General features: G+C 46.8%; 1 long non-coding RNA gene across 1 annotated transcript; it reads right to left on the reverse strand.

The window, feature by feature from the left end:
• Positions 1-11124: 11124 nt before the first annotated feature.
• LOC139179400 (uncharacterized) lies at positions 11125-27224 on the reverse strand. Its single transcript, XR_011563778.1, has 2 exons — positions 27085-27224; positions 11125-24175 (listed from the first exon to the last, which is right to left on the reverse strand). It is a non-coding gene; the product is annotated as an uncharacterized lncRNA (long non-coding RNA).
• Positions 27225-27247: the final 23 nt, after the last annotated feature.

Below are 27247 nucleotides of genomic sequence, written 5' to 3' on the forward strand. Positions count from 1 at the left end.
AGGAAGTGGCCAGTGGACACAGACAGTGGAGGAGGCCTGGCTCCGGGAAGTTCTAGGGGAGAAATGTGTGGGTTGCTGGGACTTGCCAGGAATTCCATCACAATTTTCCACATCCCCTCCTTGTTTTATCTACTTTATGCCCAGAGCAAGGCTTCAGGACGCAGGAAACGGCTGCATTCAAGCCCCAGTGGAGAATTTTTAAGTACCTGGACTTAAACTAGTCACTGTACCATTTACTTGGTCAATTTTAATATAACATTTTTCCACTTGGCTTCATTACCACCTTGTGACAGTATTGTTTTCCACTAGTTGGACTGCACATGAATCATGGATTTGTTTTAGCACAGTTTTCATGTGAAACTGAATTCTGACAGCCAACTAACCAACCTGCAAATCTACTTTTGGAACACAACTTGTTTGTAAGCTGAGACTGTGTGTGTTTAAAATTAGTAGAATACTGTATTGCAAAATCGCAAAGACAGTTACAAAGCAAGAATGCCCTAAATATATCCTTGGGAGAATTACAGAGGTAAGCAGTCTCCAAAAAGGCCTCAGGAATTGGCAATGCTGACAAGGGGGAGAGTTTGGGGGTACAGAGTGACTCTGTGCAATTTTCAGAGTTTCTCTTTTATGTGAGGCCATGAAATTGTATTTGATTCTGTGCCATTTGGTGAAGTCACTGGAACCAGGTTTTAGTGTCTATTTTGATGGTCAGGAAAACCGAGGTCTTGGATAGAAATTGCCCTGGCTGGTCCACGGGCCAAGGGCGCACGGGAGCTGAAGGAACTGTGAGATCTCTGTCCCTTAAGCATTTCAGGAAGCCAAGGATGCCTCCTTGCTCGAGCAGCCCTCTTTTCCACTCTGATCTCTGATTTTTGCTTGCTTTTGATGGTGTGTCTGGGCTAAGATTTTGAGAGTAATCTGTACACACTCTTGGTATTATTGTTCTCCAGTCTGTGAGTAGCCCTGCATGTATAGGATTTGATTGTATCATAATTTTGGCCCTCCTGCAGTTTTGTTGTGGCTTCTCCTTTGTCCTGGGATGTGGGGTAGCTTTTTTCGGTGGGTGCCAGTGTCTTCCTGTCGATGGTTGTTCAACAGCTAGCTGTGATTTTCGTGCTCTGGCAGGAGAAGATGAGCGCACATCCTTCTACTCTGCCATCTTGCACCAATCTATCTACATACTTGTAAATCCTTCCTATATTTTTCCTCTTCCCGGCTTCTTGCTCGAGCTGGCGTTGCCCTGTCCTCATTTCCCTTGGGAAGGATGCAGTGGACAGGAGAGTAGAGTAACTTCTAAGACCCTATCTTCCAAAGGTCTGTGCTTTCAGGTCAGACCCAGATCATCTAGAATAAACACAAAGTGTGTATTCCCCAGGTAGACAGAGTCTCCTGGGGCTGGAGGAAGCTGATCTGTTTAGAAGCTGAACCTGCTAGGACACAAATAGGAAATGGCTTTACTTTACCTTTCTCTGTCTTTAAACATATTTAATTGAATTTCCATTCCTGGCTCCTTGACATCTCAGGCTGACTTTTTCTTGGAGGGTGGTAAATGTCTAGGGCCAATTTAAAACAATTGAAAATGCCAACCTCCCTTCCCCCGCATCTAATCCTAAATCTCTCTGCTCAAGGCTGGCATCCCAGCATCGCAGGGAGAAAGGGGAGCGGGGGGTCTCTTTACACGCCCCTGCACCTCTCCGTCGGCTTGAGCCAAGGCCACTTTTCTCTCTGGTCACTGGTAATTCTCTTTCACCGACTCTCCCGTTTGAATGTCCGTCCTTCTTTTTCATCAGGACATGAGGGGCCAGTTTACCTCTCTAGTCGGATCTGTGGAGATGCCCTTGAGGATGTGCCTGTGTGGCAGGGAAGGCTGGAGAGATGAGGAGATGCACACACAGGGCTCTGTGGGGGCCTGAAACCAGAGAGAGCTGCGCTGAGATGCTCAGCATCCCTGGAGATGAGGCTGTGCCCTAAATATACCCTTAGGAGAATTACAGAGGGAACCAGTATGTGCAAGTTTGCACCTTCCCTCCAGAGTGAAGGCTGGAAACTGGAGACCACAAGCCAGACTTGGTTGTAGAGGGAGACATCTTGGTTAGCACGGTGCCGTGAGCAACTTGAATGTCACTCCAGTCTGTCGTCAGCCCATGTTTGTCAGAGTCTGGCTCAGTGGGCCCCACTCAGGCCCACTCACAGCCTGGATCCTAGAGCCTGTGACCTTGCTTGGGAACCAGGAACACAGGCTGCTGCGGGCCAGATGCCATCCCCTGAGGCACCCTGGGAACAGATGATGCAAAGGAACCCAAGTCCTGAAGGCGCCACCTGGGGACAGAAGATGGGAGACGGTTCTCCCCCACCATACACACCCTGGTGCTGTGTAACCCGGGATTAGGACATTCAGCAAGGACAGCTTGTGTTCTCCACCAGCCAGGAAGATCTGGAGCCAGGAGCCAGCAAGTAATTAACCACTTCAATCAAGTAACTTTTCTTTGCCCACTTGAGTTGGTGAGAGAAAAAAATTAGAAGGCAAAATTAATAATTTATCAAGTTATCTTATTCCTCATGCCGAATGTCACCCATCCATTCAAATGTCTATCTTTTGTGGTCATCTTCACCATTATTCACAGTCTTTGCTTTTAATGAATGAACTCATTGATCCATCTGTTCTTTCATCCATTCGTTAAAACCAAGCACTTACTACCTGCCTGTGATGAGGACTTGGGATAAAAACAAGCAAACCACCAAAAAATAAAAATAAAAAATGAGAAAGCACCCCAGCCTTGGTTGAATCCACAGCCAGGGGGAGGAGAAAGTATGATCCTCAGAAACAGACTCATCTCATCCATAGGTAGACACATCCTAAATCATGACCATTCTGCTTCTTCATTTAGAAGTTACTTATTTATTAGCATCTCAATGTGATGGGAGCGAACTGGGCTTCCCTGGTGACTCAGACAGTAACGAATCCGCCTGCAGTGTAGGAGACCCAGGTTTGATCCCTCGTCAGGAAGATCCCCTGGAGAAGGGAATGGCAACCCACTCCAGTATTCTTGCCTGGAGAAGTCTGTAGACAGAGGAGCCTAATGGACTACAGTCCATGATGTCTCAAAGAGTTGGACACAACTGAGCGACTAACACTTTCAGTTTCAGTGTGATGGGGGTGAATCAGCCCAATGGTCACTATCTCTGACCCCCAGCTTCCCATCAGAAGGACGTTGGGTAGAAAGGATTAAATCAGACCTGGTTCCTTTCTGCCTGAGCAACAGAGAGAGCCACAGTTAATGGCTGGTTGCGTGTGTGTGTGTCTGTGAGAGTATGTGTGTTATGTATGGTAAGTGTGTAAGAGTATGTTATGGGTAATTGTGTCCATTATGCACAAAGTGTGTAAGAACATGCACGTGTCATGTGTATAGAGGTGTTTATGGATTGGGTTGGCCAAAAAGTTCATTCAGATTTTTCCATCAGCTGTTACAGAAAACCCAAACTTTTTGGGCCACCCTAATATTTTGTGCACATATGTGTATCAGGTGTGTGTGTGTGTGTGTGTGTGTGTGTAAGGTATTAATATGATGCCAAACCTGGGGACAAGGTGGGTCATGGAGCGATAAAGGCTTCTCAGCCCCACAGCACAGAAATGCAGCCCCGGGTTGGGTGGTTCAGGTTTGGGTTAGGGGAGGGAATGGTTAGAATTAGGGAAGCTTGGGTTGGGGAAGAATTGGAGCCTCCAGTAGAAGCATCTTCTTCTCTCCTCCAGTGGGGTCAGCTTCAAGTGCCTCTGAGAATGTGATTCCTTCTCTCTGTGCAGCTCATGTGTCCCTGATGGGCTGGGGCCCGGCTCACACACTCCTGGAGGCCTGACCTGGCCAAGCCTGAGTGCCCTGCATTCCATAGAGCACCGTTGGGAACTTGGGGTGGGAACCCTGACTGTGGGGCGCTGCCTGTTTCCAGAGGTGACAGGGTGCCCCTTTGGGTAGGCTGGCCCAGGTCAGAGGGCAGGCAGGCCCAGAAAGGTGGCCCCCCACCCCATGGGGCTGCTGGAACCTCCAACTTCATGTCTCCTTCACTGGGAAACCATCTGAGACTGCCTGACTCATACTAAATAACGCTCACAACACCTGCCATGATGCCATGGAGGGAAGCATGATCTCCAGAGTTCAGGGCTGTGAAATACAGGGCCAAGTTATGAGGAAATAGCCAGGGGATCAGGGTGGCCTGTGAAGCTAACAGACAACTGCTGACCTGGCTCAGGTCTCCACAGGTACAGTCCTGGGTCAGGGGAGAGGCCTGGCCTGACCTGGGGGTCAGGAGGAGGGTGGTCTGGGAGGGGCGGGGGCTCAGCCCCGCACAGAGGCTCCTGTGAGGTCACCATGATGGTCTGTGACAACGGGAGGCGGGAACAACCCCAACCCCTCCATGTAGGAGAAACAGTAAGATCCTATTTCCCGCTTGCTCCCTGAAGTTAGTCACCCTGCAGAAGTGAGAAAGAGGAGTACACACTCTCCAGACACCGTTTTCACTCCAAGAGACTCAGCAGGTGGGGCACCAGGCTCTGAGAGGTGCATCATGTACAGGCAAGGAGGAGTGGGCGGGCATCGAAGGGCAATCCCAGGCTCATAACCCGGCCACCTCAGCGGGTGAGGTCACACACGGGAAGGCCCACGGGAGCTATTAGTGGCATCCCCTGGATGTTTCCTTCCAAGTGAGCGCCTGGCCCAGGCCCCTGCTATGCTTCCGGCTCCCCAGTTCCGAGATGTCCTTGCAGGCCGCCAGGCCAGCAGACCCCCCCAGGGCTGAGCTGAGGACGGCTGGGATGCTGCATGTGACATGCTGGGCGCAGATCTGGCATGTGGGACGTCCTCAGGACATAGAACCCCTGGAGACCCTGCAGGTTTGGTGCTCAGGCTGAACCTCGGCCTCCTCTAAACTTCACCAACCAGCCGAGCAGAGTGAAATGGAGTTGTTTATTCTGGTGGCATAAAAATCACAACATAACTTACCCTGACATGGAGAAACAGGCAAAGAGTTTAAGGTTGCCAGGATTCCAAATTTCAGGGGTGATTTAAAACACATTTTAAAACAACTTTCATGCTATTTACTTCTTTCCTAGTATTTTCGCTATCTAAGATGTTCATCAGTTCCAACACAGGATTTCCAGGGATGCAACTTCCTTGAGTGAAATCAAAAGATTTCTCACCCAGGCTCTCACTTGAGTCTGTCACTCTCCTTGGATATGAGATTATATCTAGGTGGTATGATATTGTCAACTAAATGTGGTATGATATTGTCAACCAACCATTATCTCTGAATGAGGGTTTCAAACACTTTTCCAAGTCTTTCAGCAGGAAATCAGTGGCACACCTGAGTTAGGAAAAACTAATGAAAAAGGTCTTCCCTGGTAGCTTAGTTGGTAAAGAATCTGCCTGCAGTGCAGGAGACTCCAGTTCGATTCCTGGTTGGGAAGATCTGTTGGAGAGGGATAGGCTACACACTCCAGTATCCTTGGGCTTCCCTGTGGCTCAGCTGGTAAAGAATCCACCTGCAATGTGGGATATCTGGGTTTGATCCCTGGGCTGGGAAGATCCCCTGGAGAAGGGAAAGGCTACCCATAAGTATTCTGGCCTGGAGAATACCATGGACTGTGTAGTCCATGGGGTCATGAAGAGTCAGACATGACTAAGTCAGACATGACTTCCACTTTCACTTTCATGAAGGATTCAATAACAGAAGAGTTTAGAGAGGAGTGGTTGAGTGTCAGGAAACCAGAAGGGAGAGTACAGTTCCAGGGGCTGTTTCTGAAGGAGAAAGCCTCACAGAGCAGGCTTCCTTGAGGGGACTTGATGTTGGGGCCAGTGTGAGGAAAGCAGGAGAGACTCCATCTTGAAGCCTGTCATCCATCTTAAAACAGGATGTGAACTGGGTCTGAACCCTGCCCAAGAGTGAGGAAACCGTTGCTAGGGAAAACCAGGTCTCCTGGAAACTTCCCTCCTTGCAGATGACAAACGGAGATTGCAGTTGAGGTCAGGCTGCCCCTGTTAGATTAACCGTGGAGACATCCCCGCCTTGATGTATAATCATTGTTCCCCCCCTTTAACTTTGTTTGTTCTCCAAGCACCTACTTGTTGTAAAACTCAATCATATACAGCAAAGAGGTTGCTAACATGTAACCAGTCATGTAGTGGGGGTATAAAACTGGGCCTCTCAGAAACAGCAGGGTCCTTGTTGGGAACTGATTCCCTTTGGACCCGCTGGCGTAATAAACTGTACTCCACTGTCCTGAGTGTCCTTCTAGAAGTGTTTTGTGACTCCGGATTCCACAACACTGGGTCCTCTAGTTGAGAGCTATGACCTTGTCCTGAAGGAGCTAAGGGAATAAATACTCTTCCCACCCATCTCCTGCTCAGGCTCCCCGCTGGCTACACTCACCTGGGCATCAGCGGGCTAGAGAGAGAACCCTTGTTCTGGGTCAGGCACATGGGCAGACAGCAGGAGGAAGAAGAGCAGAAGACAGACTTGGAAGATCATCAGTCCGAGGAGGGTGTGTTTTCCAATTTTAGACGCACCTATTTGGGACTAACATATAAAGGGGGTAACATCTGAAGAGGAACTAAAAAAACAACCTGAGTGGCTGCTGAGTTGGAGTTGCAAAAATCGCTGTGTTGAACTTTTAAGGCTAAAGTGTTATTTTATCTCAAACTAGATTTTGATCTTGTTGCTGTTCAGTCTCTAAGTGGTGTCTGACTCTGCAGCATGCCAGGCTTCCCTGTCCTTCACTGTCTCCTGGAGTTTACCCAAACTCGTGTCCATTGAGTTGGTTAAAAATATAATCACAAAAAATTCACATCAACACAATGTCAGTTAACCAGCTGTATGACCTGGTACCCCCTGAAGCTGGGGGTGGGTGTATGAACTCATTAGCTCTGACACTCAGGATCCGGGGTCCAGGGCACCTGCTGTGTGTTACCCAGTCGTAGGCTGACAGTTGGTCTCCAGGGATTAGGTAAGAAGGGAGTAATACAGACACACAGTTGTGCTTGACCCCTCTGGGACAAGAAGTGAAAATGCAGTGTCTACACAGCACAGGGCTGGGCTCTGTGGGTAAGGAAGTTTCTGAGAGTCACTGTCCTTTCTGACTCCTGATTGCCAAGACCTGGTGGGACCTAACGTCCAGTCAGCCCAAGTTACGGCAACAATAAAAGAATAAGGAAGGCGACAAAGAAAGGCAAGAAAAGGGAAGAGAAAATAAACAGTCAGGAGCCCCGGGCCAAGGCAGAACCACGAGCAGAAACAAAGAGACACTTGAGACTGTACACCCAGAGAAATGAGGATCAGAAGAATGGGGAACTGGAAAACAGCGAGACTAGACGGTATTTAGAGACTTCCTGGGTTTTGGTGGTAAACGTGTTTATTTTAACAATTGCTAATAGCTTGGGTTTGGGCCATCAGAATCAATGTTCTCTGCCCTTGGAAATGCTGACAAACTCTCCAATGATGGGAATGACTATCAACTTTACTATTTATTTTTGAAATGAAGGCATATTTTATTAATGAGTTTTGATTAATGAGTTCTAAAGATTTTTAAAAATAGAACGTGATGAAGCAAATAAAAAGGTGGTTTTAGAAATTTACATTCTAGTAATTAATTTAGCTTGGGGGCAGGAGTGGATAGTATTCATGTGAGGCTATGTCTGAATTAGACTCCAGTGGATTTCCAGGTCAAGGGCATGGTGTGAGGCCTGGGGCATGGAACAGCACGGCGTTGGGCCCAGGGAGTGAGAGCCGAGGCCAAGCACAGAGGGGGCAGGACATAGCCAGGGCTTGTAAAATATGAGCATGAAACTTGCTCTCTCCACCTCATGGTAGAGTGTAATGAAAAGAAGCAGACAGGCTTCAGATATTAAGAGAGACTAACTTCTGTCATCTATGCTTTTAGAGTAAAAAATCAAGCCTGCAATTTTGCCAATAGGAAAACAGGGCAGTGTTTAGGAGATATGCAGAACTGACACAGAACGCGTGCAATCATTTATGAGAGCAAGTTATACATGAGAAGATGTTTTCCCTCGTATTTGTCTCCTAGTAGAATCAATGCTGGATGAGCAGACACTGAAGTAAATTCATATGCCATTTGCTAGGATGACTAGCCCTAAATCAACCTTCCAGCAGGTGCTTGAGGCAATATAAGATAAGTAGTTTATAATCTAGTTAGAGAGAAACATATAGACAAATCAATGAGAAGATAACACATGCAGAATTTCACAAAGGGCTCAGCTGTGTAGTTCTGGCTGTCAGGGTGGCAGGAATTCAGGCAGCCTCGGGTGGTGTTGACAGATTCTCAGGGAAATCAAGACAGATGCCAGCTGGGCCTGGAAGGATGGAAAGAATCTGCACGGTGCGACAGAGAGAATGTAGTGCTTGAGGGGTGGGGGCAGCGAGGCCACAGAGGAAGGTGTGCGAACCAGCTGCACGCAGGGCACAGGCCTGGCTGCAGGTCCTGTGTGAGGGGCTGGGGGTCAGTGTCGGGAAGAGTTAGTACTAATTCTCAGAAGCTGTTGGTTTCTGCAATGTCTGGGTCAAAAGAGAAAGAAGCTCTTGCTGACTTCAGCCCCATAAAGTATTACTAGAGCATCATTCAGATGCCAGCTTCAATCTTCCTGGGAGCTGGCAGGGATGATAAACAATAAGGATACTGTCTGCCGCCGGTGAAGATGCTGACGCCAACATTAGCAACCGAGATGGCCTGTTGTTGACATTTTCTGTATTGTTATTTTTTTGTTTTTAAATCACCACCAAAAAGCCTCAAAATAGCCACAGATGATTTCACTGGTGAATTCAATGAAACATTTAAGGAATAAATAATACACAAAGTCTTCCAGAAAACTGAAGAGGAGGGAATAACTTTAAACCCAATCTATGAGGCCAGTGTTACCCTAACACCAAAACCAGGCAAAGACATGACCAGAAAAGAAAGTAGAGACGAATTATGAACACAGATGCAAAACTTCTTAACAAAATTTTAGCAAATCAAATCCAACAATACACTAAGAGGATAATACATTCCCACCAAGTGGGATTTAATCCAGGAATTCAAGATTGGTTTAACATTCAAAAAGTACTCAATTTAACTCCTCGTATTAACAGACTAGAAGAAAAACTATATGATGACCTTGCGTTGTGTTGTGTGTGCTCAGTCATATCTGACTCTTTGCGATCCCATGGACTGCAGCCTGCCAGGCTCCTTGGTCCACAGAATTCTTCAGGCAAGAATACTGGAGTGGGTTGCCATTTCCTCCTCCAGGGTATGATGACCATGATAGATACATAACAAGCATTTAATAAAATCCCACTCCCGTTCCTGATTAAAAACTCTCAGTGAACCAGGAATAGGAGGCAACTTCCTCAACTGATAAATAACATTAGACTCAATGAAAACCCCACAGCAAACTTCAGACTTCATGATCAAAGACGGTTTCCCTCTGTGATCAGGAATGAGACGAGGATGTCTGTTCGCATCCCTTCTGTTCAATATTGCACTGGAGATTCTGATCTGTGCAATAAGCAAAAAAAAAAAAATTGAAAACTTGCGTGGCTCAGGCCTGACACTGGGCGGGGCCCCAGGTCCTCCGGGAATGCCTCTAATGTCCTCCAGCACATGACTGGATAAGATGTTGACTCAAGCCAGCTTGACCACTATGTAGCTTAAAACATCTCCTCCCGGCCCTCCCTGCCTTTGGATATTATTTCATTTTTCATTCTCTTGGAACTTCAGTTTCCTAAGGGATGGAATGGGTATAATAGCACTCCCCTATAGATCTATCACGAAGGCTACATGGACTAAGTATATAAAAGTAAACTGCAAAGGGCCATTCCAGAGTCTGGTTTTGCTACATTCATGCTGAGTGCTGGGGAACCATGTGATCTGCTAAGAATGCAGGTAGGTACATGTGGGGGGTTGGGATTTGAGGAGCAAAGTGTATAGAAGGAAGGGCTGGGGCTAGAGGTGTGGGCCCTCGCCTCCTAAGCGCTGGGGCACCCAGCTGGGCTGGGCCTCTTCTTCTCCTGGGGGGGTGGGGGTGGGGCCTGAAGGCCAGTGGGAAGAGAGGAGGGGGCTCCAGAGCCCTGGATCAGATCAGAACCCCTCCTTACTGCTTGGCTCCCTTCGCTGACCTTTAGAAGCTCCCTCCACCCCTAAAGAGTGAAGTTGAAAGTAGTCACTCAGTCGTGTCCACTCTTTGAGACCCCAAGGACTGTAGCCCACCAGGCTCCTCTGTCCATGGAATTCCTTGGGCAATACTGGAGTGGATTGCCATTTCCTTCTCCAAGAGATCTTCCTGACTCAGGGATCAAACCTGGGCCTCCTGCATTGCAGGCGGATTCTTTACCATCTGAACCACAAGGGAAACCAACCTCTAGAGGCTCCTCCTAATTCAGAGGAAAGTAATCTGATGAAAATAACCTACAGTGAGACACCAGGGGCGATGACTCAACACTTGACCTCTTCTGGGAGTTTCTGCCTTTTAAAAGAGCCCAGGACAAAGGCGGCGCCTAATGTGACTCACCAGGAGCCTGGGGAGGGCTAGGGCTGGGCTCCTGCCCAGGAGGTATTTTAGGTCACAGTCTCTTAGTCTTCTGCACCAGAGTTTCCTCCTCTCAGACTGAGTTGACTAGCTGCCTGCCCTGCAGCAGGGGTGGGGGGAGACCTCAGGAGAGGATGAGGCCACCTTGCCAGAGGAAGCACCAGGAGTGGGGGAAGGGTGAGGATGCAGAAAGGATGGACAGGTGTGGCTAGTTCACAGTTGTTACTGGTAGGGTGAGGCGGACTAGGCAATACAAAAGCCGGCTGGTCTGAAACCATTTGCCACAGTCAGTTCAGTCGCTCAGTCATGTCCGACTCTTTGCAACCCAATGGACTGCAGCACGCCCCAGACTGGGACTCAAACCCAGCCTAAAACCAGTTTGAGACTCGAACCCACGTGACTAGGACTCAGACCCAGCCAAAACCTGCTTGGGACTTGAACCCACGTGGCTGGGACTCAAACCCAGCCAAAATCCACCATACCTGGTTTCAGAGCTTAATGAAGATCAGGTTCTTAATGTCTCATCGCAGAAAGAATTCAGCGAGAGACAAAGTGACAGGTAAAAAGTGGATTTATTCAAATACAGAGAGAAGCACACTCCACAGACAGAGTGTGTGCCATCGCAGAGGGTGACTGTGGCTGTGAAATGCGGCAAGGTTAGTTTTTATCAGCTCAGTTCAGTTGCTCAGTCACATCCGACTCTTTGTGACCCCATGAACTGCAGCACCCCAGGCCTCCCTGTCCATCACCAACTCCCAGAGTTCACTCAAACTCATGTCCATCAAGTCAGTGATGCCATCCAGCCATCTATCCTCTATCATCCCCTTCTCCTCCTGCCCCTAATCTCTCCCATCATCAGAGTCTTTTCCAATGCGTCAACTCTTCGCATGAGGTGGCCAAAGTATTGGAGTTTCAGCTTTAGCATCATTCCTTTCAAAGAAATCCCAGGACTGATCTCCTTCAGAATGGACTGGTTGGATCTCCTTGCAGTCCAAGGGACTCTCAAGAGTCTTCTCCAACACCACAGTTCAAAAGCATCAATTCTTGGGCACTCAGCTTTCTTCACAGTCCAACTCTCACATCCATACATGACCACAGGAAAAACCATAGCCTTGACTAGATGGACCTTTGTTGGCAAAGTAATGTCTCTGCTTTTGAATATGCTGTCTAGGTTGGTCATAATTTTCCTTCCAAGGAGTAAGCGTCTTTTAATTTCATGGCTGCAGTCACCATCTGCAGTGATTTTGGAGCCCAGAAAAATAAAGTCTGACACTGTTTCCACTGTTTCCCCATCTATTTCCCATGAAGTGATGGGACCGGATGCCATGATCTTCGTTTTCTGAATGTTGAGCTTTAAGCCAACTTTTTCAATCTCCTCTCTCACTTCCATCAAGAGGCTTTTTAGTTCCTCTTCACTTTCTGCCATAAGCGTGGTGTCATCTGCATATCTGAGGTTATTGACATTTCTCCTGGCAATCTTGATTCCAGCTTGTGCTTCTTCCAGTCCAGCGTTTCTCATGATGTACTCTGCATGGAAGTTAAATAGGCAGGGTGACAATATACAGCCTTGATGTACTCCTTTTCCTATTTGGAACCAGTCTGTTGGTTCATGTCCAGTTCTAACTGTTGCTTCCTGACCTGCATACAGGTTTCTCAAGAGGCAGGTCAGGTGGTCTGGTATTTCCATCTCTTTCAGAATTGTCCACAGTTTATTGTGATCCACAGTCAAAGGCTTTGGCATAGTCAATAAAGCAGAAATAGATGTTTTTCTGGAACTCTCTTGCTTTTTCCATGAGCCAGCAGATGTTGGCAATTTGATCTCTGGTTCCTCTGCCTTTTGTAAAACCAGCTTGAACATCAGGAAGTTCACAGTTCACATATTGCTGAAGCCTGGCTTGGAGAATTTTGAGCATTACTTTACCAGCATGTGAGATGAGTGCAATTGTGTGGTAGTTTGAGCATTCTTTGGCATTGCCTTTTTTTGGGATTGGAATGAAAACTGACCTTTTCCATTCCTGTGGCCACTGCTGAGTTTTCCAAATTTGCTGGCATATTGAGTGAGTCAACAAAAGAGTCCGAAATGCAGTACTTGGATGCAATCTTGAAAACGACAGAATGATCTCTGTTCGTTTCCAAGGCAAACCGTTCAATATCACAGTAATCCAAGCCTATGCCCCAACCAGTAACACTGAAGAAGCTGAAGTTGAACGGTTCTATGAAGACCTACAAGAACTTTTAGAAGTAACACCCAAAAAATATGTCCTTTTCATTATAGGGGACTGAAATGCAAAAGTACGAAGTCAGGAAGCACCTGGGGTAACAGACAAATATGGCCTTGGAATATGGAATGAAGCAAGGCAAAGGTAATAGAGTTTTGCCAAGAGAACACACTGGTCATAGCAAACACCCTCTTCCAACAACACAAGAGAAGACTAGGGTTAGGGTTAGGGTTAGGGCATGGACATCACCAGATGGTGAACACCGAAATCAGATTGATTATATTCTTTGCAGCCAAAGATGGAGAAGCTCTATACAGTCAGCAAAAACAAGACAGGGAGCTGACTGTGGCTCAGATCATGAACTCCTTATTGCCAAATTCAGACTTAAATAGAAGAAAGTAGGGAAAACCACTAGACCATTCAGGTATTAGTTTTTATAGGCTGGGTAATTTCACATGCTAATGAGTGGGAGGACTATTCCAACTATTTTGGGTAAAAGGCAGAGATTTCCAAGATCTGGGCCACCACCCACTGCTTGGACTCTAGAGTGCCTTGGAACTGTTATGGCACCTCTGGGTGTGTCATTTCACTTGCTGATTCAGGATCAAGGTCAAGTCTTGTCCTATTTGATTCTAATCAGCTTATGTTGTGTCCTTGAGCTGTGTCACTCTTTCAAAAGTTGTGCCCTGCCCCTTTCTCTCCTGTTACAGGTCTGCCCAGCCACAGGAGAGTGGCCAGGAGGGCTGGGCAGGAGGCTAAGGAGGGAGACACTGGAATGTGTGCATTTGTCAGTTTGCAGCTGTGCATCTGGGCCCAGTGGGAAGAAAGCACATCTCTACCACTCTCAGAATGAGTACCTGATCAAGTCTTTGTGTGAAGGAGTTGGTTTGTTAAGTCCTGTCTGACTCTTTGTGACCCCATGGACTGCAGCACATCAGGCGTCCCTGTCCTTCACCATCTCCTGGAGCTTGCTCAAACTCATGTCCATTGAGTCGGTGATGCCATCCAACCATCTCATCCTCTGTCGTCCCCTTCTCCCACTGCCCTCATCTTTCCTAGCATCAGAGTCTTTTCCAATGAGTCAGCTCTTTGCATCAGGTGGCCAAAGTATTGGAGCTTCAGCTTCAGCATCAGTCCTTCCAATGAATATTCAGGATTGATTTCCTTTAGGGTTGATTGGTTTGATCTTGCAGTCCAAGGAACTCTCAAGAGTCTTCTCCAACACCACAGTTCAAAAGCACCAATTCTTCTGCGCTCAGCCTTCTTTATGGTCCAACTCTCACATGACTTTATGGCCCAACTATACATGACTACTAGAAGGAGACGAACTTTTAACTGAGGAATTGTGAACTATTGAGCTCCAGGTCTGGGAACAAACACTTGCCCTGTTAGACAGCTTCTTCTGACAGTGGGGAGCTGTAGGGCCTTGATTCCGCCACCATTTGATTCAGTCAGTCTTCCTACATACCTTGCATGGTTTTGAGAAGCTGTGTCACTTCTGAACATGTGGCAGTTGTGGAGTGGATCTAAGGAGCAGATCCTGGAGCTTTAACTTTAGAAAACAATGAGGAATAAAAGAGTGTCTTAATCCTCTTTAGTTGTGATTAAAAAAAAAAATCCAGGAAGGGTGACAACTGATCATCGCTCCAGCTCTAGTTACCATCAGTAACAATATCCTAGCAATACCACTCAGGTTTAGGGCACCCTTCCCTCTGCTGCTGCTGCTGCTGCTAAGTTGCTTCAGTCGTATCTGACTCTGTGCGACCCCATAGACGGCAGCCCACTAGGCTTCCCCGTCCCTGGGATTCTCCAGGCAAGAACACTGGAGTGGGTTGCCATTTCCTTCTCCAATGCATGAAAGTGAAAAGTGAAAGTGAAGTCGCTCAGCCATGTCCAACTCTAGCAACCCCATGGACTGCAGGCCACCAGGCTCCTCCATCCATGGGATTTTCCAGGCAAAAGTACTGGAGTAGGGTGCCATTGCCTTCTCCGCCCTTCCCTCTACAGAAGCTGAAAATGCCAGGTCCTCATTTTCCAAGTCTCTTTTGCAGCTTGGGTCTGAGCACAGCCAAAGGCTCCATCAAGCCAAAGACTGAGCCCAAACTTTGATGCAGTGGAGCATCGAAGCAGAAGGTGGGCAGCCACCTTCCCTGTCTGGCTGGGCACAGAGGAGGTGGGTTTGTGTGGCCAAGCAGTGAGGTGACTCGCCTGCAATGGCTCAAGCATTGTCTCTTCCTTGGCTCCTTTTGGACTCGGACCATTTGTTCTGGTAGCTCAGCCTTGCTGCCTAGAACACTCTGGACCCAAGAACTCTTCTTGCAAATTTCTTTCACCCGCCCTTCCTAAACCCTTCAGCAGTCAGCATCCTTGCTCCAGGGCAGCCTCTGCACTTGAAGCCAGACACTGATGGCCCACATGTATACATCTGTTGCTTAGTGTCCACCACGCCAGAAACTACATGATGAACAAAGCACTTCTTAAGAGAATCAGAAAATGAGCCAAGAGAGTTAAAGATGAAAGTGATCTTAGAGATTAGCTCTGCTTCAGAAATGAGGACTTCATGGTCCAGAATGATTTCACACTTTGCTTGAGGTTTCCCTTTATCATGATTTCTGCCACACTCCACTGCCTCTCCTCTTACTAGGGGCATTTATTTGGCAAACACAGTAACTTATTGTAAAATTCAAGGAAAAGTTCCTTGATCATTTGGAGTAATTGGAACTCTAATTCGCTGCTAGTGGGAAGGTAAATTGGTACAATCACTTACCAAAACTATTGGCGGGATTTATTAAGCCATAGCCTATGACCCAGCAATTCCATTCTTGGCATTACCGACAGAAATGTGTATGAGTGCATCAAAAGATGTGCACAGTGTTCATAGCAGGGTAATCCAACAGAACCCCCAAAGCCTGGAAACCACCTAAGTTTCCAGGAGAGGGACGGATACATTGTGGTGTATTCTCACAATGGAAAACTATACAGCAATGAAAACGAAGCAGAGCTGCATGACTGAATCTTCGAGTAGTGGGGAGGAAAAGGGGTTGGCAATGGGCATAAAACAGAGGGCTTTTAAGGCACTGATGATGTTCTACTTCTTGAACCAGATTGCCAAAATTCATCTTGCTGTACACTTATGATCTGAGTAATTTTGGTATGTGAGTTATGCTTTAATAAAAATGTTTTTTTTTTTACTTTAATCTCTGAAAACTTAGATAAACAGGATTGGCTAACTCATTTTAGAGATGAAGTCATAAAAAGTTACAAGACTTAAAAAAGGAAAGTCCTTGATTCACCAAACGAAATCTTCAAAGTCCATACACCAAAGCACATGCCCTGGTCCATGAATGCTCACCCCAAGGCCTCCCGCACGGGCATCTGTGATGATTTTAGACATACCTCTAACACCTTTGGGGATCTGTCACTTTAGTCCACAGCATATTAAAAAGAGACAATCTGCTAAGCATATGGATGTGCTAGGAGAGAAATCTAAAGCCAACTCTTTAATGGCAGAAGTGAAAAACAGAAGGCGAGCACTCCAAGTGAGTATTGGTACAGGGCCATTCTGTACAGGGAAAACGCCTTACACACCAGCTCCAACTCAAGACAAGTTCCTTGTCTTAGAGCGGCATTCAAACATTCAGATGCTCCATTCACACTGACGATTCCCAATCCTTACAAAAGTTCAGGTCCTTAGCGCAAGTAGGTGGGGAATCAAATGGACCATTTCAGAAATGGCTCCACAATGGGGTCAGAGTTGCAAAGGTAAATGTGGGCTAAGGTGAGAGGTCAGGAGCCATTTGCACTCAGATTCAGGGATGGACTCAGAGCAGCCACTTCAGGAACTGGGGTGAGGTTGCGGGGGGGTGGTGTCCAGGAACCCTGAGACGAGCAGATGGGAGGCCAGGGCAGCTGGACTTGGTCAGCACCCATTCAAGTGTGCCTCAGTAAGAGTTAAAAAGAAAAGATAATGAGACTGATCATAGGGCCTTGTAAGTAGTTCGAGACTTTATAGAATGAATAGTTTTCTAAAAAACTGTGAATGACATCACATGTTCCATTTCTGCTCTTCCAAATAATGGCAACCCATTATTGGGTTGATGAGGAAACCCCATCAGCTAGCCAGGCTTCCTTGGGCAAGGCGGGGGTGGGGGCTTCTGTGCCCCCACAGCTCTTGGGGCCTCCCAGTGTCCCACTAAGGAGAAAGGTGGCTGCTGCTGGCCCTTTGCCCGGAATGGGTCTCCCTTCCTCGGCTGGCCATGGATCTTCTGGCCCTGCCCCCGTCTCCAAGCCGGGCACACTCTGGGAGCTGGGCTGGCCGGTTCACCGGCCTTGGAGCAGGAAAAGCAAGGTCTTGTGAGGACATAGAATGAACAACACCTGGGAGGAGACCTCAGCTCCTTAGAGTCTTCTGAGGATTTCTTTGCAAACTTAGAAAATGAACAGCTCTGGGCCTCTGTATCATCACTGTTTTGTTCCGCAACCAACTGTCCCCAAAACTTTTGGACTGACTGTCTCCACTGCTACCTCAAAGTATAAGTACAGCTGATGCTGGTGGAAACAAAATGTCATGGGTGAGTGAAAACACAAAACCAACAACATCGCAGCAGAATTCGGAACCATGACACATGGGGAAAACTGAAGCTGGCTGACATTAAGAAGGCAGGTGTTGCCACAGCCCAGGGATTAGCAAATTTGAGGTTTGCAGAGAGCAAAATAGGGAGGCAACCTCAGAGACACAGAATTATAGTAATCACAATTGTTTTCTCTATATATAATATGCACAAAGAGTAAACGTTAAGATGCTAAGTAATTCATTTTAAGTAATGGGTGGGGCCTCTGGTAAGAGACGAGGGCAGGACCAGTGCTCAGAGAAGGGGTATGGGGCTGATCAGGATAAGAAAATACTATCCCCGGAGCATGACACTAGCCCTCAAAATTAAAGGGAAGAACCCCACTATTTGGGGAGACATATGTCAGCATTTGGGGGCATATTTGTAATGTTAAATTCATGTTTATATAACATGAATGGGTTTAAGGATTAATTCCAGAAACCATGTTGTTGCTGTTATTTAGTCTCCGAGTCATGTCCAACTCTTTGTGACCCCATGGACTGTAGCCCACTAGTCTCCTCTGTCCATGGGATTTCCCAGGCAAGAGTACTGGAGTAGGTTGCCAATTCTTTCTCCACCAGTAAACACAGCAGCCCTTAAAACTATTTTCTCTCATTCAGACTTTGCAAAGCAATATTACCTATTGAGGTCAAAATTCAGAGAGGAGACTGCATGAGCCTGGGTCTGCCAGGTGTGACTGTGTGACAGGTGCAATGCCTGACTAGAGGGGTTGCCATCATATCATAGCTGACATAAAAGGTGCATCCGGAGTTGGGCTGTGTGCAGCCTGCCCACGGGCACATGGTAACTAGGGCAGGCCTGCAGCACGCTGGTATAGTAAGGCCCTCAGCAGATCATCACTGCAGGGTGTGCAAAGCTCCGAAAACAGTGATGGAGAAGAAACTGTTTCTGCCCAAGTGAGCCTAAAATCCACACTACACAATGTGTCCTGTGATGGAAGAAACAGGCAGCTGGGAGCATGTCCTTCAGGGACATCTTACTTGGTTTAAAGGTGGGAACAGAGAGATCAGAGGTGAGTTCTGGGAGGTGACATCCAAAGAACAAATCCAGATAAGACTGTGACCCTCTCCGAGGGGCTCCATCGACTTCTGGTAGCCCTGGGCTATTTTGGCCTGCATACCTCTATAGTCTGGGACAGGCACTGCACTCTCTGCTCCTCTCCTGGTGGCTGGGAGTTGGGGATTTTGAGGGTCTTGACTGCAGCTTCGAGATTTGTGTCAAGGAGTCCCATACCAACTGGAGCAGCCACTGATCATACAGAAACACCCATTGTACTTTACACAAGTTATCAAGAGAAGACAGACACCGTGTCCTCCATCCTATAGCATGATCCCAACACACACCATTCTTCCTGAGACTGATGAGACGATTGAGTAGATAACATTATATCTCAGGTGAGATGGAGTAGCTTAAAAGCTCATCAAGTTGAGCCTTGGACAACATGGGGGCTGGGGGGAGGGGCGGCCCACCCACGAGCCATTGAAAATCTGCATATAACTTTACAGGAAGCCCTCCAGATGCATGGTTCCACATCTGTAGATTCAGTCAGCCCAGACTGTATTGTTTTCTTGTTCAGTTACTAAGACATGTTCGACTCTTTGTGACCCCATGAATGGCAGCATACCAGGCCTCCCCATCCATCACCAACTCCTGGAGTTTACTCAAACTCATGTCCATCAAGTCAGAGATGCTATCCAACCATCTCATCCTCTGTCGTCCCCTTTTCCTCCTGCCCTCAGTCTTTCCCAGCATCAGGGTCTTTTCTAATGAGTTGGCTCTTCACATCAGGTGGCCAAAGTATTGGAGTTTCAGCTTCAGCATCAGTCGTTCCAATGAATATTCAGGGTTGATTTCCTTTAGGATTGATTGGTTTGGTCTCCTTGCTGTTCAAGGGACTCTCAAGGGTCTTCTCCAGCACTGCAGTTCGAGAGCATCAATTCTTCAGTGCTCGGCCTTAGTACTGTAGTATGTATTTATCCAAAAAAACCCCAAAAATCCTTGTGTAAGTGGCTCCACACAGTTCAAACCCACGTTGTTCAAGGTCAATTGTATTTATTCTTTTTATTTAACATTTACTAATTTGGCTGTGCTAGGTCTTAGTTGTGGCACACAGAATCTAGTTCCCTGCCCAGGGATTCAGCCCAGGCCCCCTGCTTTGGGAGTGTGGAGTCTTAGCCACTGGACCACTAAGGAAGTGCCAACTGTATTTATTCTTAATTATGTCTTAACTGGGATCGAGACTCTGGCTAAAAATACTTAATTGGCGGTCACAGTGAGGGCACCAGCAGCTTTCACCAAAGGAAAGGTGGCATCGGTGAGGGACACGGGAGCCACGGGTAGCAGCAAGAAGGCTGCAGAGGAAGTCCATAGAGAGGCCTCGTGCTACAGCAGATGTGCCTGCAAGTTCTCAAGAAAAACTGGGGAGGGGACTTAGGGAAGGCTGAGGCCCTGCCTCCACATGAAAGCTAGCAGAATACGGGTCATCACTGTTCACATATCTCCTCTCCAGCATGTGTGAGCCACATCCAGGGTCTTCCTAGGCAGCTCAGTAAAGAACCCGCCTGCCAAAGCAAGGAGACACAGGTTCAGTTTCTGGGTCAGGAAGATCTCCTGGAGGAGGAAATGGCAACCCACTCCAGTATTCTTGCCTGGAGAATCCCACAGACAGAGGAGCCCGGCCAATGACTGAGCACACACAGAAGCCACACCCATGGCAGGGCATGGAGCCCTTGCAGGTGCCCACGGTGTGCAGTGATGGCTCTGCAAGGTGGACGTGGGCCAGGTTTCTTCCCAACCTGAAGCTTTTTGCTCCCTTGAGTGTTTGTGCGCCTGCATTTCTCTCCTTCTCCTTGTTCCTCATCATCTCCTGCTGCTCAGCCACTCGATCCTCGATAGCTCCAGTCACTGCCACAGACAGCTTCTGTCCAGCTGAGAAGACAATCTAATGTCTGTCCCCAGCTAGACTGGGGGCTCCCTGAGAGCAGGGAGTACTCGTTTTGCTTGTCCTTGGCTCCATCCTCAGGGCTGGACACATTACAACCGCTTCGTAGATACTGGATGATCAACAGTGATGGGAACACAGAACAGAGCTTTTAACCAAGCCAGAGAGATGGGGAGGGCTAAAATAATAGAACATCAGCCAAGACAGGAAGGGTGAGCGGAAAGAAATGAGGGTGGGGTGGAGAGAAAAGCAACTTCCAGGGAGAAGTAGTAGCAACGTGGGTGAAGGCCCTGAGGGAGGAGGGAATACAGCTGATTGGTGGAACCAAGAAAAACGTGAAAACTGGACTGGAGGATAGGGAACTGGTGAGAGGCAAGGTTAGAGAGGGGGGTACCTCCCTGAAGGCCTGTTAATCCATGCTGTGGACACTGGACTTCACTCTAGGGACCAGGGGAAGCCACCAAAGGGTTTCAAGCAGAGGGCATGATAACACAGGCACGTCTGTACTGTACAAAAGGTCAAGTGGAATTGCATGCGGGGATTGGGTTGGAGGGACCACAGGAATCCAAAAGATACAAGGCATTATGGGAGTCCTAGAGAGAGAGGCGGAGAAGGCAATGGCAACCCGATCCAGTACTCTTGCCTGGAAAATCCCATGGACGGAGGAGACTGGTAGGCTGCAGTTCATGGGGTCACGAAGAGTCAGACACGACTGAGTGACTTCACTTTCACTTTTCACTTTCATGCATTGGAGAAGGAAATGGCAACCCACTCCAGTGTTCTTGCCTGGAGACTCCCGGGGATGGTGGAGCCTGGTGGGCTGTCATCTATGGGGTCACACACAATCAGACATGACTGAAGTGACTTAGCAGCAGCAGCAGCAGCAGAGAGAGACGATGGTGGCTAGAATGGGGTTACAGTTCGGAGGTGGCCAAAGAGGAGGAGTCCAGGATGACGTCCAGGTTTCCAGTTTGAACAACTGGTGGATAATGGTGGCATTTACTGTGATAGGAAACAGTAGGGAGGAGTGTGCTTTGGAGGAGGAGGGAGGAAGACAAATTCTGTTTTTGCCATGTTGACTGTGAGATGACTGTAGGCATCATCATTGTTGAATATGAATTCATATCCACATGGGGAATTTTATATCTGGATATGCATATTTGTAGAAAGACCCAGATAAAAGATGTAGATCTGAAAGTCATCTTCATTTAGATGGCACCTGAACCCCCTGTGAATTGGTGAAATGTCTGGGGAGACTACAAAGTGTGGAGGGCAGAGGGCCTTTAACCAAGCAGTGAGGAACTAGTAAGTAAGGACTGAGCAGGAGGAGCTGATTCCAAACCTGACTGACCTTTAGAATCACCTGGGAAATTTTAAAAGCCTACCTGCTGGAGGAGGAGTAAATCTAGTGTGGTGGACGTGTGCTCAGTTGTGTCTGACTCTTTGCGACCCCAAGGACTGCAGCCTGACAGGCTCCTCTGTCCATGGGATTCTTCAGGTAAGAATACCTGTGTAGGTTGCTATTTCCTTCTCCAGGGGATCTTCCCAACCCAGGGATCACACCAGTGTCTCTGGAGCCTTCTGGAGCAGGCAAATTCATTACCACTTGGGCCACCTGGGAAGTCCAGGGAGCATGTCTATATAACCTATATTTTGAAAAAAGTATAGTGCGATTAGAAACCATTTGGTAAAAAACTGTCAAAGAAAGGATCCATGGTTAGGAAAAAGGGGGAAAAAAAAAAAAAGGATGGTGGTGTTTCAGAGTCCCAGGGGAAGGAATTCAGGAAGAAAGGAGGAGACAAAATCAGGACTGAATTTTGTGCTAGGAAGCCAGATGGTGAGGTACCCACTTGTCTGACTCCTCAGAAGCAGGGGATAGGTGTTTGAACTCAGTAAACATTTATGATTTAGGGGATTATGGGAAGGTGCCCAGCAGAGCATACTGTGCTCGATGCCCTCTGGGAGGCATGCATAGGGTGGGCAAAAGGCAGGGGAGGGAAATGGAAGGGGCATCAGGTGGCAGGGAGCTTTTCACTGGAAGTAGCATCTGAACTGCAGAATTCTTAGGAAATAGTGGAAATGAAACTATGAAGAATTATCAGAATGAATGTACACTCTTCGCAAGAGTTAGACCCACCCAGAGCACAGAGAATTAAATGTTCGGTATGAAACAAGAGAAGGGGGCAGAGGCAGTTATTAGGAACTGTATGTTGTTGTTCAGTTGTGTCTGACTCTTTGCAACACCATGGACTACAGCAAGCCAGGCTCCCCTGTCCATCACCAACTCCCAGAGCTTGCACAAACTCATGTCATGGAGTCGGTGATGCCATCCAATCATCTTGTCCTCTGTCACCCTCTTCTCCTCCTGCATTCAATCTTTCCCAGCATCAGGGTCTTTTCCAATGAGTTGGTTCTTTGCATCAGGTGGCCAAAGTATTGGAGCTTCAGCATCAGTCCTTCCAATGAATACTCCAGACTGATTTCCTTTAAGATTGACTGGTTGGATCTCCTTGCAGTCCGAGGGACTCTCAAGAGTCTTCTCCAACACCACAGTTCAAATGCATCAATTCTTCAGCACTCAGCGTTTTTTATGGTCCAACTGTCACATCCATACATGACCACTGGAAAAACCATACATGACTTGACTAGATGGACCTTTTTTGGCAAAGTAATGTCTCTGCTTTTTATTTATTTTTTTTTAATTTTTATTTAATTAGTATACATGTGTTCCCCATCCTGAACCCTATGCTGTCTAGGTTGGTCATAACTTTTCTTCCAAGGAGTAAGTATCTTTTAATTTCATGGCTGCAGTCACTATCTGCAGTGACTTTGGAGCCCAAGAAAATAAAGTTTGTCACTGTTTCCTCTTTTTCCCCATCTATTTGCCATGAAGTGATGGGACCAGATGCCATGATCTTAGTTTTATGAATGTTGAGCTTTAAGCCAAATTTTTCACTCTCCTCTTTCACTTTCATCAAGACCTTCTTTCGTTCTTCTTTGCTTTCTGCCATAAGGGTGGTATCATTTGCATATCTGTGGTTATTGATATTTCTCCCAGCAATCTTGAATCCAGCTTGTGCTTCATCCAGCCCGGCATTTTACATGATGTACTCTGTATATAAGTTAAATAAGCAGGGTGACAATATACAGCCTTGACGGACTCCTTTCTGAATTTGGAACTAGTCCGTTGTTCCATATCTGGTTCTAACTGTTGCTTCTTGACCCACATACAGGTTTCTCTGGGGCAGGTAAGGTGGTTTAGTATTCCCATCTCTTTAAAAATTTTCTACACTTTGCTGTGATCCACATAGTCAAGAAGCAGACGTTTTTCTGGAATTCTCTTGCTTTTTCTATGATCCAGTGGATGGTGGCAATTTGATCTCTGGTTCCTCTGCCTTTTCTAAATCCAGTTTGAACATCTGGGAGTTCTCAGTTAATGTACTATTGAAGCCTTTCTTGGAGAATTTTGAGCATTACTTTGCTAGCATGTGAAATGAGTACGGTAGTTTAGTTGTGCGGTAGTTTGAACATTCTTTAGCATTGCCCTTCTTTGGGACTGGAATGAAAACTGACCTTTTCCAGTCCTGTGGCCACTGCTGATTTTCCAAATTTGCTGGCATGTTGAGTGCAGCACTTTCACAGCATCATCTTTTTGGATTTGAAAAGCTCAGCTGGAATTCCATCACCTCCATAAGAACCTTATATGCCAAAGTAAAAGGCCACTGAAGAACACAGGTGACGTGATTAGCTCTGTGATCTAATCAGACCATTCTGGAAACCAGTATGAAGGTTGGTCTTCGGTCAGGGTGGTATCTGAAAAGACAAAAGTTCAAACTGACATAAAGGGGCTTTGTGAGATAACAGTGTAAATCCAATATAAAATAAAAATTAAAAAAAAAAAAGTTAAAACAAAACAAAACAAAAAGAGTGTGTGTGTTGCAAGGATCCAGATGAGGGTCAATGGATTCCCCAGGATAGGAACAGAAGTGAGGGGGTAGTTACCCAGAATGAGAAGAGAATGGACCCAGGAGGCCAGGATCACTACCTAGGTTCTGGCTTAGGTGACAAGCCTGCTGGAGGTGTTAGTTACTGAAATAAGGAATGAGGAAGACTAGATCTAGGTGAAGAGGGGGTGGAGATTGGAGCACACAAGGGAACATTTCAACAGTGGTAAGCTATTCTTTTCTCTAAAGGAGAAAAGATGTCAGTAACATTACTACTAGTTTCCTAACTGTTCTTTCTCTCACCTTTTAAGTCATTTTGCAGCCTATGTCTTTCAAATATCCAGATTGACCAATATCCCTTTCCTCTATCAGAAAACAGCAGCTTCAACGAGTTACTACAAGGTTTTTAATTACTTCATTCAGTTTTAATTACTTCATTACATTCAGTTTTTAATTACTTCACTACACAAATACGTATAATGGAACAACGACTTGCAAGGTACTTGTGAACCTGGGAAAGAAAAGTGAGGAAAACATAACTGGTTTCCCCTCATACAGCTTGTGTTCCAGCAGAAGCCAAATAAATTAGCCTACCAATTATAAACCAGGTAACTTATGTCACGAAACTTTGAAGACATATAAAGTAGTACATGGCTAGTAACTGAGGGGGGCAGGGGGGTGGTGGTGTTCCACTTAAGTTTATAAACAGGTTTTAGCCGATCTGTGAACTTTTTAATGTTTGCTTGTACACTTGACAGAAATGGTATGGACCTAACAGAAGCAGAAGATATTAAGAAGAGGTGGCAAGAATACACAGAAGAACTATACAAAAAAGATCTTCATGACCCAGATAATCACGATGGTGTGATCACTCACCTACAGCCAGACATCCTGGAATGTGAAGTCAAGTGGGCCTTAGGAAGCATCGCTATGAACAAAGCTAGTGGAGGTGATGGAATACCAGTAGAGCTATTCCAAATCCTGAAAGATGATGCTGTGAAAGTGCTGCACTCAATATGCCAGCAAATTTGGAAAACTCAGCAGTGGCCACAGGACTGGAAAAGGTCAGTTTTCATTCCAGTCCCAAAGAAAGGCAACGCCAAAGAATGCTCAAACTACTGCACAATTGCACTCATTTCACACGCTAGTAAAGTAATGCTTAAAATTCTCCAAGCCAGGCTTCAGTAATACGTGAACCGCGAACTTCCTGATGTTCAAGCTGGTTTTAGAAAAGGCAGAGGAACCAGAGATCAAATTGCCAACATCTGCTGGATCATCAGAACAGCAAGAGAGTTCCAGAAAAACATCTATTTCTGCTTTATTGAATATGCCAAAGCCTTGGTGTGGATCACAATAAACTGTGGAAAATTCTGAAAGAGATGGGAATACCAGACCACCTGACCTGCCTCTTGAGAAACCTGTATGCAGGTCAGGAAGCAACAGTTAGAACTGGACATGGACCAACAGACTGGTTCCAAATAGAAAAAGGAGTACGTCTAAGAGTCTTGCTTACAATGCGGGAAACCTGGGTTCGATTCCTGGGTCAGGAAGATAGTCTGGAGAAGGAAATGGCAACCCATTCCAGTACTCTTGCCTGGAAAATCCCATGGACAGAGGAGCCTGGTAGGCTGCAGTCCATGGGGTCGCAAAGAGTCGGACACGACTGAACGACTTCACTTTCACTTTATTTAACTTATATGCAGAGTACATCATGAGAAATGCTGGGCTGGAGGAAGCACAAGCTGGAATCAAGATTGCTGGGAGAAATATCAATAACCTCAGATATGCAAATGACACCACCCTTATGGCAGAAAGCAAAGAAGAACTAAAGAGCCTCTTGATGAAAGTGAAAGAGGAGAGTGAAAAAGTTGGCTTAAAGCTCAACATTCAGAAAACGAAGATCATGGCATCTGGTCCCATTACTTCATGGGAAATAGATGGGGAAACAGTGGCAGACTTTATTTTGTGGGGCTCCAAAATCACTGCAGATGGTGATTGCAGCCATGAAATTAAAAGCCGCTTACTCCTTGGAAGGAAAGTTATGACCAACCTAGACAGCATATTAAAAAGCAGAGACATTACTTTGCCAAAAAAGGTCGGTCTAGTCAAGGCTATAGTTTTTCCAGTGGTCATGTATGGATGTGAGAGTTGGACTGTAAAGAAAGCTGAGCACCAAAGAATTGATGCTTTTGAACTGTGGTGTTGGAGAAGCCTCTTGAGAGTCCCTTGGACTGCAAGGAGATCCAACCAGTCCATCCTAAAGGAGATCAGTCCTGGGTGTTCATTGGAAGGGCTGATGCTGAAGCTGAAACTCCAATACTTGGCCACCTCATGAGAAGAGCTGACTCATTTGAAAAGACCCTGATTCTGGGAAAGATTGAGGACAGGAGGAGAAGGGGATGACAGAGAATGAGATGGTTGGATGGCATCACCAACTCGATGGACATAGGTTTGTGTGGACTCCGGGAGTTGGTGTTGGACAGGGTGGCCTGGCATGCTGCAGTTCATGGGGTCGCAAAGAGTCGGACACGACTAAGCGACTGAACTGTACACTTGCACGAGGAGGTGTGGAGGGGGAGCTCAGATGCTCAGTGGGGTCGATGACCCCTACAAGGTTAGCAGCCACTCTACCCTTCAAGTTTATCTGGGTACCACGAAACACAAACTTCTGAGCAACAAGGCTGCGTCTAAGGGGAGAGCCAGGAGCGTCGCAGTACTGGTCCACAGACAATGCCCTGACTTGTATACTTACAAGTACAAACTTACAAGTATACTTACAGGCAACAAAAGGGATCAATCTTCTGACCTGAGAAGAGACAACGTGGTGATTAACTTTTTAAAAATCCACTTAATCAGAACAGATCGTGGGATGGTCTATTCCTCCATCCCTGGGGATGTCCTAGCACGTGCCCGGCGTCAGAACGCGAGAGGAGCTGCATTC

This window comes from Bos indicus, chromosome 24, assembly GCF_029378745.1.
Source record: "Bos indicus isolate NIAB-ARS_2022 breed Sahiwal x Tharparkar chromosome 24, NIAB-ARS_B.indTharparkar_mat_pri_1.0, whole genome shotgun sequence".
NCBI classification, from domain to species: domain Eukaryota; kingdom Metazoa; phylum Chordata; class Mammalia; order Artiodactyla; family Bovidae; genus Bos; species Bos indicus.